Source organism: Oncorhynchus tshawytscha, linkage group LG12, assembly GCF_018296145.1.
Source record: "Oncorhynchus tshawytscha isolate Ot180627B linkage group LG12, Otsh_v2.0, whole genome shotgun sequence".
In the NCBI taxonomy this organism is placed as follows: domain Eukaryota; kingdom Metazoa; phylum Chordata; class Actinopteri; order Salmoniformes; family Salmonidae; genus Oncorhynchus; species Oncorhynchus tshawytscha.
This window is the reverse complement of record NC_056440.1, coordinates 44,144,919-44,157,525: the sequence shown is the minus strand read 5'-3', so window position 1 is coordinate 44,157,525 and position 12,607 is coordinate 44,144,919. Positions and strand designations below refer to the sequence as shown.

Genomic DNA, 12,607 nt, shown 5'->3' with positions numbered 1-12,607 from the left:
TTCTCATAGTTTCTACAGATTGTGAATTAAAGATAAACGTTTTTGCTGAAAGCATTATTCTATTATTGCTCGATTGACTTATGACTTTTCAAATCACCTAGTAGTACTATCTGCAGAGCTAGCTCCAGGTAAATGTTGCACTTCTTCAACAATTCCTGGACATGTTACCAAAATCAAGCTACTTATGGACAGTACCAATACAAATGATCTAATGATTATGTGTCTTCGCAGCAATATATTTATAACATTCTGTTGGTTGCAAGAATTTTGTATAATCATTTAAATTGAAAAATTAAAAGTTTTGAATTCGGCGTCATTTTGCATATCAGTTCATAAACCATGTGCCATGTAATCGCTACATCGAAAATCTCTTCCCAACTATGTTGCAATCTACAGTATATGGCACAGCTGTACATTTTTTTGACCTTAAATTAAACTGGTATAGTTTTTAATTCATCACATTATTCTTTAACAATTAAGTCTTACCTAGGGCTACCACACTGTCTTTGGTTCGCAGACAATCAATGATCATAGCCCTTTTCTCCATCCAGAACATTTTTATAGAGTCCACACAGTATGTATGAATTCATGAATTTCAAAAGGAGGCCCATTTTTTTTAAATTATTTCCAGACAGCAAAATGTTTGTGGCCAACAAAACGTCACCTGCCAGCATCCCATGTTTCACTGTGGGCTGAGACTTCCATTTCCAGATGGAGTGACCTTTGGGGCAGATCTCTAAGATAAAGACAACATGAAATAGTTACCATACTACCATATATATATATATTGTAACCCCTCCTCCCCCGTGCGCGGTCTTGGTCTCGAACCAGCTCTCTTGGAAGATTAGATTTTATCTCAATGAGACACAACCGGATAAAAATAAATACAAAAAATTATATAAAATATTATATTATATACAAAATATAATATTAAAATATATACTATTACCAAATACATTCACACAAGCATCCTTACTTGGGTGGATGCCAACCAATGTCTAAATAGCATAGAAAGTTCAAAGATACAAGTCTGTGACATCCTTTATCGCATGATCCACAGGTAGTACAAGAAAGTTAGTCAGATATATTAAACAGTCTTCATAAGTGATGGAATGCATGCTTACCAATGATGTCATCCTTGCAAATCAATTGATGTGGGTCAGGCATGTCTGTGGATGGAGGGGCGTCTGTGGCAGATGAGTCTTCTAAAAGGATGGAGTCAACACAGATGACCGGTAGTCTATCAATGTGCAGCTGTGGATGAAGAGATCCACATTTGTGTTTTAACACATAGAAAATAATGTGGATAAACAATTTTTGAAAAACGGTACAGATGTAGCATAAGAAGCACTATACAATGTATACATTGCTAAAGGAATAGAATGATAAACAAACCGCACACAAAGTGAAGGAATGTATTCTTCATCCAAGCTACTGTCCCCAGATTCTTCAAACTTTTCAGACTCCTCTTCATCAGAACCTTCATTCACCTGTGATTCCTTTGAGGGACTCAAGGTCTCATCACCACTCTAGTCAGCACCAATTTCATCATCCCAATCGATGCTATCACAAATAAATCATACTAATAGGATAATGGGTAAATTGTAAATACAAACAACAAAAGTAAGTACACCTGTCACGCCCTGACCTTAGAGAGAATTTTTATGTCTCTATTTTGGTTTGGTCAGGGTGTGATTTGGGTGGGCATTCTATGTTCTGTTTTCTGTGATTTTGTATTTCTATGTTTTGGCTGGGTATGGTTCTCAATCAGGGACAGCTGTCTATCGTTATCTCTGATTGGGAATCATACTTAGGCAACCTTTCCCCATTTGTCATTTGTGGGAAGTTGACTTTGTTAGGGCTACTCTAGCCGTTGTAAGCTTCACAGTCGTTTCTTGTTTTGTTGGTGACATAATAATAAAGATATGTATGCTCACCACTCTGCGCTTTGGTCTTCCTTTAACGATGGCCGTGACAACACCAGCACATCACAAATACTAAGAACAATCTTACAATTACACACTATTCATTAGTGTGTAACTGTTGCACACTATTCATTAGACCTCATCTTCATTTACTTCTACAGAGATGCTTATATTATTCAGGCTATAGTAGTGATAACAAAAAAAGTAAATTCACTGAAAAAGGTCTGTACAACATTGGCAATTCACATATAGGTTGATGTCATGGAATAGTTGCTCCCATCTAGCTCAACCACTCCAGGCTCCCCAAGAAACTCATCGGCCCTTTAGAAAAAGACAGTCGGTTAAACTCCAAGCATATAGACTCAGCAAAAAAAGAAACGTCCTCTCACTGTCAACTGCGTTTATTTTCAGCAAACTTAATTAACATGTGGAAATATTTGTATGAACATAACAAGATACAACAACTGAGACATAAACTGAACAAGTTCCAAAGAAAAATGTGTTCCTTAACGAGGGGGAGAGGGTAAAAATCAAAGAAACAGTCAGTATCTGGTGTGGCCACCAGCTGCATTAAGTACTGCAGCGCATCTCCTTTGCCAGTTCTTGTTGTTAGATGTTACCCCACTCTTCCACCAAGGCCCCTGCAAGTTCCCGGATTTTCTGGGGGGAATGGCCCTCACCCTCCGATCCAACAGGTCCCAGATGTGCTCATTGGGATTGAGATCCAGGCTCTTTGCTGGCCATGGCAGAACACTGACATTCCTGTCTTGCAGGAAATCATGCACAGAATGAGCAATACGGCTGGTGGCATTATCATGCTGGAGGGTCATGTCAGGATGAGCCTGCAGGAAAGGGTACCACATGAGGGAGGAGGATTTCTTCCCTGTAATGCACAGAATTGAGATTGCCTGCAATGACAACAAGCTCAGTCCGATGATGCTGTGACACACCGCCCCAGACCATGACGGACCCTCCACCTCCAAATCGATCCCGCTCCAGAGTACAGGGTCTACAGGGTCCCTCCAGAGTACAGGGTCCAGAGTCTTGGTGTAACGCTCATTCCTTCGACAATAAACGTGACTCCGACCATCACCCCTAGTGAGACAAAACCGCGACCTGTCAGTGAAGAGCACATCTTGCCAGTCCTGTCTGGTCCAGGGACGGTGGCTTTGTGCCCATAGGCAACGTTGTTGCCGGAGATGTCTGGTGAGGACCTGCCTTACAACTGGCCTACAAGCCCTCAGTCCAGCCTCTCTCAGCCTATTGCGGACAGTCTGAGCACTGAGGGATTGTGTGTTCCTGGTGTAACTCGGGCAGTTGTTGATGCCACCCTGTACCTGTCCCGCAGGTGTGATGTTCGGATGTAGCGATCCTGTGCAGGTGTTGTTACACATTGTCTGCCACTGCGAGGACGATCAGCTGTCCGTCCTATCTCCCTGTAGCGCTGTCTTCGGCGTCTCACAGAACGGACATTGCAATTTATTGCCCTGGCCACATCTGCAGTCCTCATGCCTCCTTGCAGCATGACTAAGGCACGTTCACCCAAATGAGGAGGGACCCTGGGCATCTTTCTTGTGGAGTTTTTCAGAGTCAATAGAAAGGCCTCTTTAGTGTCCTAAGTTTTCATAACTGTGACCTTAATTGCCTACCGTCTGAGAGCTGTTAGTCTTAACGACCATTCTACAGGTGCATGTTCATACATTTTTTATATTTCATTGAACAAGCATGGGAAACAGTGTTTAAACCCTTTACAATGAAGATCTGTGAAGTTATTTTGATTTTTACAAATTATATTTGAAAGACAGGGTCCTGAAAAGGTATATTTCTTTTTTTGCTGAGTTTACTGGCAAACATTTTGAATACTAGAGAGGGAGACATGAAAATACCATAGAGATACACCCACCACATAGGCTTCTCAAAGGAGGCAGGTGCAAAGAGAGGGACACAAAAACACAGAAACCAACCATAAATGATACACACACAAGAAAGTTCACAGTACCCAATAGCCATCATTGAAAGGAATAGGAAAAATGTATCTAGCTATTCTGCTTTTGAAATTAAGCATGTGTTGTCATCTGACAGTGTGGTGCTGGATGACACAATGCATGATAAAGCAGGCAGAGGTAACACTTTCCTTGGCGTGGAATGTGGCGGGGCCTTTTCTTAAAGAAGATGAGAACTTAAATTTTTGCTAAACCTCGCTATTGAGTTTGCTTGTCAACTCTCTACAAGTAAAAAATAATGTTAGCTAGCTAGAAATCATTGTAGATTGCGCTCAGAAGAAGATGACCACACCTGCGAGTGACACTAGTCAAAGAGGGAAAGAGCCCTCCAATTTGAAAAGAAGAGACGCACAGTCTGAAAACTGAAATTCTGAATGCAATTTTGTAATGGCCCAATGTAACGATCAATGAGTGAATGGGTGTGGAGTCAGGCACAGAGAGCAAAGCATTCGGGAAAAAACACGCTTTAATGTCCTAAAATTCACAGGAACAAAATAGTATACCCAACACAGGCGTAACTATAAAACAAAATAGTCCCCTGATGTGAAATACTAGGACAGCGAGAAAACCCAACAAAAAACACGAACACCTCTCAGACATACAGGAGAACAAGCCCACACAAACAGAAGCGGGCTAAACAAACTTAAATAACCCCACCCTAACAACCAAACAATAAACAGGTGAAACCAATTAGACAAAACCAAACGAACACGGAACATAGGATCGGTGGCAGCTAGTAGACCGGCGACGACCACCGCCGAGCACCACCCGAACAAGAAGGGGAGCCACCTTCGGTAATATTCGTGACACCCAAAGCAAATGTTTTCTATTTTTGGGGGGTGAAACACTATCATTCCACTATTACTGCAGATATATTATGGACAGTTTATGACATTATAATGCAAAAATTCTACATAATGCTCCTTTAAATATTTAATCTTTCCCATTCACTCCCTGAATGGTATACATACACTATCCATGTCTCAAGGTGTAAAAATCCCAGTGGAAAGAGGGGAAACGGCCAGGCAGAGACAGCAAGGGCAGTTCGTTGCTCTAGAGCCTTTCTGTTCACCTTCACACTCCTGGGCCAGACTACACTCAATCATATGACCCACTGAAGAGATGAGTCTTCAGTAAAGACTTAAAGGTTGAGACCGAGTCTGCGTTTCTCACATGGGTAGGCAGACCATTCCATAAAAATGGAGCTCTATAGGAGCAAGCCCTTTCACCAGTTGTTTGCTTAGAAATTCTAGGGACAATTAGGAGGCCTGCATCTTGTGACCATACATACCTACATACCTACCGTGTAGGTATGTACGGCAGGACCATATCAGAAAGATAGGTAGGAGCAAGCCCATGTAATGCTTTGTAGTTAGCAGTAAAACCTTGAAATCAGCCCTTGCCTTAACAGGAAGCCAATGTAGGGAGGCTAGCACTGGAGTAATATGATCAAATTTTTTGGTTCTAGTCAGGATTCTAGCAGCCGTATTTAGCACTAACTGAGGTTTATTTTGTGCTTTATCTGGGTAGCCGGAAAGTAGAGCACTGCAGTAGTCTAACCTAGAAGTAACAAAAGCATGGATTAATTTTTCTGTATCATTTTTGGACAGAAAGTTTCAGATTTTTGCAATGTTACGTAGATGGAAAAAATGTGTCCTTGAAAAGACAGATCAGGTTCCAGAGTAACACCGAGGTCCTTAACAGTTTTATTTGAGACGACTGTACAACCATCAAAATTAATTGTTAGATTCAACAGAAGATCTCTTTGTTTCTTGGGACCTAGAACAAGCATCTCTGTTTTGTCCAAGTTTAAAAGTAGAAAGTTTGCAGCCATTCACAGGCTTCTAGCGAGGGCAATTTTGGGGCTTCACCGTGTTTCATTGAAATGTACAGCTGTGTGTCATCCGCATAGCAGTGAAAGTTAACATTATGTTTTCGAATGACATCCCCAAGAGGCGAAAACAATAGTGGTCCTAAAACGGAACCTTGAGGAACACCACAATTTACAGTTGATTTGTCAGAGGACAAACCATTCACAGAGAAAAACTGATATCTTTCCGACAGATAAGCTCTTAATAAGTCGACCCCCTACTTTTTCAAACATTCTGTTAAAAATCGTGCAACATTTCGGCGTCCTGCTACTCATGCCAGGAATATAGTATATGCATATGATTCGTATGTGTGGATAGAAAACACTCTCACGTTTCTAAAACTGGTTAAATCACCGCTGTGACTATAACAGAGCGTCTGTTTCATCGAAAAGCGCAAGAAAAACTGAAAAAAATATCCATGCGCCACTTGCATGTATTGTTTAAGGGGCACGAAATTAAATGGGGCCGAGATTGCAAGTCCTACAGCTTCCACACGATGTCACCAGTCTTGTCAATTGCCTTCTCATTGTTTCTTGGTCAAACGAGGAAGAGAGACCACTTTGTTTTATATTTTATTTCTGCTATTTGTGTAGCGCCGGCTATGCTAATTCTTTTGTTTACGTCGCCTTCAGGTATTTCGGGGTGTTGCATGCTATCAGATAATAGCTTCTCATGCTTTCGCCGAAAAGCATTTTAATAATCTGACTTGTTGGCTAGATTCACAACGAGTGTAGCTTTAATTCAGTGCCCTGCATGTGTGTTTTGATGAACGTTTGAGTTTTAACGAGTGCTATTAGCATTTGGCGTTGCGCATTTGCATTTGCTGATGGCTAGATGAGACGTCTGCGTCTCAGGTCGACGCAAGAGGTTAACCAGGCCAGAACTTGTCCGTGTAGACCAATTTGGGTGTCCAATCTCTCCAAAAGAATGTGGTGATCGATGGTATCAAAAGCAGCACTAAGGTCTAGGAGCACGAGGACAGATGCAAAGCCTCGGTCGGATTCCATTAAAAGGTAATTTTCCACCTTCACAAGTGCAGTCTCATTGCTATGATGGGGTCTAAAACCAGACTGAAGAAACAGCTTTTTCAAAAATATTGGTAGGAATGGAAGATGCGATATACAGTGGGTAGAACAAGTATTTGATACACTGCCGATTTTGCAGGTTTTCCTGCTTTCAAAGCATGCAGAGGTCTGTATTTTTTTTATCATAGGTACACTTCAACTGTGAGAGACAGAATCTGAAACAAAAATCCACATTGTATGATTTTTAAGTAATTAATTTGCATTTTATTGCATGACACAAGTATTTGATCACCTACCAACCAGTAAGAATTCCGGCTCTCACAGACCTGTTCGTTTTTCTTTAAGAAGCCCTCCTGTTCTCCACTCATTACCTGTATTAACTGCACCTGTTTGAACTTGTTACCTGTATAAAAGACCCCTGTCCACACACTCAATCAAACAGACTCCAACCTCTCCACAATGGCCAAGACCAGACAGCTGTGTAAGGACATCAGGGATAAAATTGTAGACCTGCACAAGGCTGGGATAGGCTACAAGACAATAGGCAAGCAGCTTGGTGAGAAGGCAACAACTGTTGGTGCAATTATTAGAAAATGGAAGAAGTTCAAGATGACGGTCAATCACCCTCGGTCTGGGGCTCCATGCAAGATCTCACCTCGTGGGGCATCAATGATCATGAGGAAGGTGATGGATGAGCCCAGAACTACACGGCAGGACCTGGTCAATGACCTGAAGAGAGCTGGGACCACAGTCTCAAAGAAAACCATTAGTAACACACTACGCCGTGATGAATTATAATCCTGCAGCGCACGCAAGGTCCTCCTGCTCAAGCCAGCTCATGTCCAGGCCCGTCTGAGGTTTGCCAATCACCATCTGGATGATCCAGAGGAGGAATGGGAGAAGGTCATGTGGTCTGATGAGACAAAAATAAAGCTTTTTGGTCTAAACTCTACTCGCCGTGTTTGGAGGAAGAAGAAGGATGAATACAACCCCAAGAACACCATCCCAACATGGTGTTGGGGTGGTGGGGATGCTTTGGGGATGCTTTTCTGCAAAGGGGACAGGACGACTGCACCGTATTGAGGGGAGGATGGATGGGGCCATGTATCGCGAGATCTTGGCCAACAACCTCCTTCCCTCAGTAAGAGCATTGAAGATGGGTTGTGGCTGGGTCTTCCAGCATGACAACGACCCGAAACACACAGCCAGGGCAACTAAGGAGTGGCTCCGTAAGAAGCATCTCAAGGTCCTGGAGTGGCCTAGCCAGTCTCCAGACCTGAACCCAATAGAAAATCTTTGGAGGGAGCTGAAAGTCCGTATTGCCCAGTGACAGCCCCGAAACCTGAAGGATCTGGAGAAGGTCTGTATGGAGGAGTGGGCCAAAATCCCTGCTGCAGTGTGTGCAAACCTGGTCAAGAACTACAGGAAACGTATGATCTCTGTAATGGCAAACAAAGGTTTCTGTACCAAATATTAAGTTCTGCTTTATCAAATACTTATTGCATGCAATAAAATGCAAAGTGATTACTTAAAAATCATACAAATGTGATTTTCTGGATATTCCGTCTCTCACAGTTGAAGTGTACCTATGATAAAAATTACAGACCTGTAAGTAGCAAAACCTGCAAAATCGGCAGTGTATCAAATACTTGTTTTCCCCACTGTAGGCCGATAGTTTTTTATATTTTCAGGGTCAAGGTTTGGCTTTTTCAAGAGAGGCTTTATTACTGCCACTTTTAGTGAGTTTGGTACACATCCGGTGGATAGAGAGCCGTTTATTATGTTCAACATAGGAGGGCGAAACACAGGAAGCAGCTCTTTCAGTAGTTTATTTGAAATAGGGTCCAGTATACAGCTTGAAGGTTTAGAGGTCATGATTATTTTCATCATTGTGTCAAGTGATATAGTACTAAAACACTTGAGTGTCTCTCTTGATCCTAGGTCCTGACAGAGTTGTGCAGGCTCAGGACAACTGAGCTTTGAAGGAATACGCAGATTTAAAGAGTAGTCCGTAATTTGCTTTCAAATAACCATGATCTTTTCCTCAAAGAAATTCATGAATTTATTACTGCTGAAGTGAAAGCCATCCTCTCTTGGGGAATGCTGCTTTTTAGTTAGCTTTGCGACAGTATCAAAAATAAATTTCGGATTGTTCTGATTTTCCTCAATTAAGTTGGAAAAATAGGATGATCGAGCAGCAGTGAGGGCTCTTCGATACTGCACGGTACTGTCTTTCCAAGCTAGTCGGAAGACTTCCAGTTTGGTGTGGCACCATTTCCGTTCCAATTTTCTGGAAGCTTGCTTCAGAGCTCGGGTATTTTCTGTATACCAGGGAGCTAGTTTCTTATGACAAATGTTTTTAGTTTTTAGGGGTGCAAATGCATCGAGGGTATTGCGCAAGGTTAAATTGAGTTCCTCAGTTAGGTGGTTAACTGATTTTTGTCATCTGATGTCCTTGGGTAGGCAGAGGGAGTCTGGAATGGCATCAATGAATCTTTGTGTTGTCTGAGAATTTATAGTTTGACTTTTGATGCTCCTTGGTTGGGATCTGAGCAGATTATTTGTTGCAATTGCAAACGTAATGAAATGGTGGTCCGATAGTCCAGGATTATGAGGAAAAACATTAAGATCCACAACATTTATTCCATGGAACAAAACTATGTCCAGAGTATGACTGTGACAGTGAGTAGGTCCAGAGACATGTTGGACAAAACCCACTGAGTCGATGATGGCTCCGAAAGCCTTTTGGAGTGGGTCTGTGGACTTTTCCATGTGAATATTAAAGTCACCAAAAATTTGAATATTATCTGCTATGACTAGAAGGTCCGATAGGAATTCAGGGAACTCAATGAGGAACACTGTATATGGCCCAGGAGGCCTGTAAACAGTAGCTATAAAAAGTGATTGAGTAGGCTGCATAGATTTCATGACTAGAAGCTCAAAAGACGAAAACTTCATTTTTTTTTTGTAAATTGAAATTTGCTATTGTAAATGTTAGCAACATCTCTGCCTTTGCGGGATGCATGGGGGATATGGTCACTAGTGTAACCAGGAGGTGAGGCCTCATTTAACACAGTAAATTCATTAGGCTTAAGCCATGTTTCAGTCAGGCCAATCACGTAAAAATTATGATCAGTGATTAGTTCATTGAATATTACTGCCTTTGAAGTAAGGGATCTAACATTATGTAGCCCTATTTTGAGATGTGAGGTATCACGATCTCTTTCAATCATGGCAGGAATGGAGGTCTTTATCCTAGTGAGATTGCTATGGCGAACACCGCCATGTTTAGTTTTGCCCAACCTAGGTCGAGGCACAGGCACGGTCTCAATGGGGATAGCTGAGCTGACTACACTGACTGTGCAAGTGGCAGATTCCATTAAGCTGGCAGGCTGGCTAACAGCCTGCTGCCTGGCCTGCACCCTATTTCATTGTGGAGCTAGAGGAGTTAGAGCCCTGTCTATGTTGGTAGATAAGATGAGAGCACCCCTCCAGCTAGGATGGAGTCCGTCACTCCTCAGCAGGCAAGGCTTGGTCCTGTTTGTGGGCGAGTCCCAGAAAGAGGGCCAATTATCTACAAATTCTATCTTTTGGGACGGCCAGAAAACAGTTTTCAACCAGCGATTGAGTTGTGAAACTCTGCTGTAGAGCTCATCACTCCCCCTAACTGGGAGGGGGCCAGAGACAATTACTCCATGCCGACACATCTTTCTAGCCGATTTACACGCTGAAGCTATGTTGTGCTTGGTGACCTCTGACTGTTTCATCCTAACATCGTTGGTGCCGATGTGGATAACAATATCTCTATACTCTCTACACTCGCCAGTTTTAGCTTTAGCCAGCACCATCTTCAGATTAGCCTTAACGTCGGTAGCCCTGCCCCCTGGTAAACAGTGTATGATCGCTGGATGATTCATTTTAAGTCTAATACTGCGGGCAATGGAGTCGCCAATGACTAGGGTTTTCAATTTGTCAGAGCTAATGGTGGAAAGCTTCGGCGTCTCAGACCCCGTAACGGGAGGAGTACAGACAGGAGAAGGCTTTGGCCTCAGACTCCGACTCGCTGCTTAATGGGGAAAACCGGTTGAAAGTTTCTGTCGGCTGAATGAGCGACACCGGTTGAGCATTCCTACAGCATTTCCCTCCAGAAGCCATGAGAAAGTTGTCCGGCTGCGGGGACCATGCGAGGGGATTTATACTAATGTTACTATCTGTACTTACTGGTGGCACAGACGCTGTTGCATTCTTTCCTACACTGAAATTACCCTTGCCTAACGATTGCGTCTGAAGCTGGGCTTGCAGCACAGCTATCCTCGCCGTAAGGCGATCGTTCTCCCGTATATTATGAGTAAAGCGACTGCAATTAGAAGGCATCATGTTAATGTTACTACTTAGCTTCGGCTGTTGGAGGTCCTGACGAACCATGTCCAGATAAAGTGCCTGGAGTGAAAAAGTTGAATGAAAAAAAAGTTGAGTGAGGGAAAAACTAAAAATGTAAACGGTAATTAAAAAGTAAAAAACGTAAAGTTGTCAGGTAGCAAAGTAAGGTTAGCAACAAAACACACAGCAACACAAGTCTGCAAGTTGTGACTTGAAATGACAACAATGATTGCGTCTGACACTCTATGGGCTAGGTAGAGCTAGAACCATATTGTCTATACTTGGGTCACTAACCTTGGTCTAGGGGAGTAATTACCTACACAGAGGGAAGCACGCTAGCTTTTTGGATCGAATCCCAGCCCCTATCCCAGTGGGATAATTGTGGACCTGACATACACTACCATTCAAAAGGTTAGAAATGTCCTTGTTTTTGTGTCACGCCCTGATCTGTTTCACCTGTCTCTGTGATTGTCTCCATTTTCCCAGTGTATTTATCCCTGTGTTTCCTGTCTCTCTGGGCCAGTTCATGTTTCCATGTCAACCAGTGTTTTTCCCGTTCTCCTGCTTTTTGCATTCTTCTTTTTCTAGTTCTCCCGGTTTTGACCTTTGCCTGTTTCTGGACAATGTACCCGCCTGCCTGACCATTCTGCCTGCCTTGACCACAAGCCTTTCTGCCACTTTGTACCTCATGGAGTCTGATCTGGTTTTGACTATTTTCCTGTTCACCACCATTCTCTTGCCTACCCCTTTGGATTAATAAACATTGTAAGACTCCATCCATCGGCCTCCTGTGTATGCATTTGGGTCTCGCCTTGTGCCTTGATAATACGAACTGGCCATGACAGACCCAGCAGACTTGGACCAGCTCCGCCACGCTGTCTCCCTGCAGGGATCCACCATTGGGATACACCAGGAGTCTCTACAGGGCCTTTTGGCCCTGAATGCTTACATGTTAAACCAGCTCTCGTATCATTAACCCATCGTATGGGGATTGGTCTTTATATGCCAGTAAAAATCCACTTTTGGGAAAAATATGTCAAAGTTAAATTGTATACGCTGGCAGGATACTATCTGGTCCAAGCTCTCTCAGAGTTTCTTGGCCCTCACCTGTAGCTCCTCTAACATAGTTTAACGGCTGGAACAGGTTTACCAGGATTTCCCGCCCACTCCGTTTTCACGGGATAATACATTTCTATCAACAGCGTGACATTATGCCACAACTGTCAGGTTGAGGTATCATCTTGGCGAAGGAGAAATTTGAGAAATGTGTCTTTCTTTCCTCAGTATTGTTTTGAAGGTTCATACTTTGTGTTGAGGTCAGTGACCTGACTTGACTAACTGGGGTGATGTCAAAAAAAATTCATTGCATTTTAAACATGCATTTGCATCAGTAATATCTTACT

General features: G+C 42.7%; 1 long non-coding RNA gene across 1 annotated transcript; it reads right to left on the bottom strand.

The window, feature by feature from the left end:
- Window positions 1-619: 619 nt before the first annotated feature.
- Window positions 620-1,348, bottom strand: LOC112263382. Its single transcript, XR_002955485.2, has 2 exons — window positions 1,125-1,348; window positions 620-736 (listed from the first exon to the last, which is right to left on the bottom strand). It is a non-coding gene; the product is annotated as an uncharacterized LOC112263382 (long non-coding RNA).
- Between the last annotated feature and the right edge of the window lie 11,259 nt (window positions 1,349-12,607).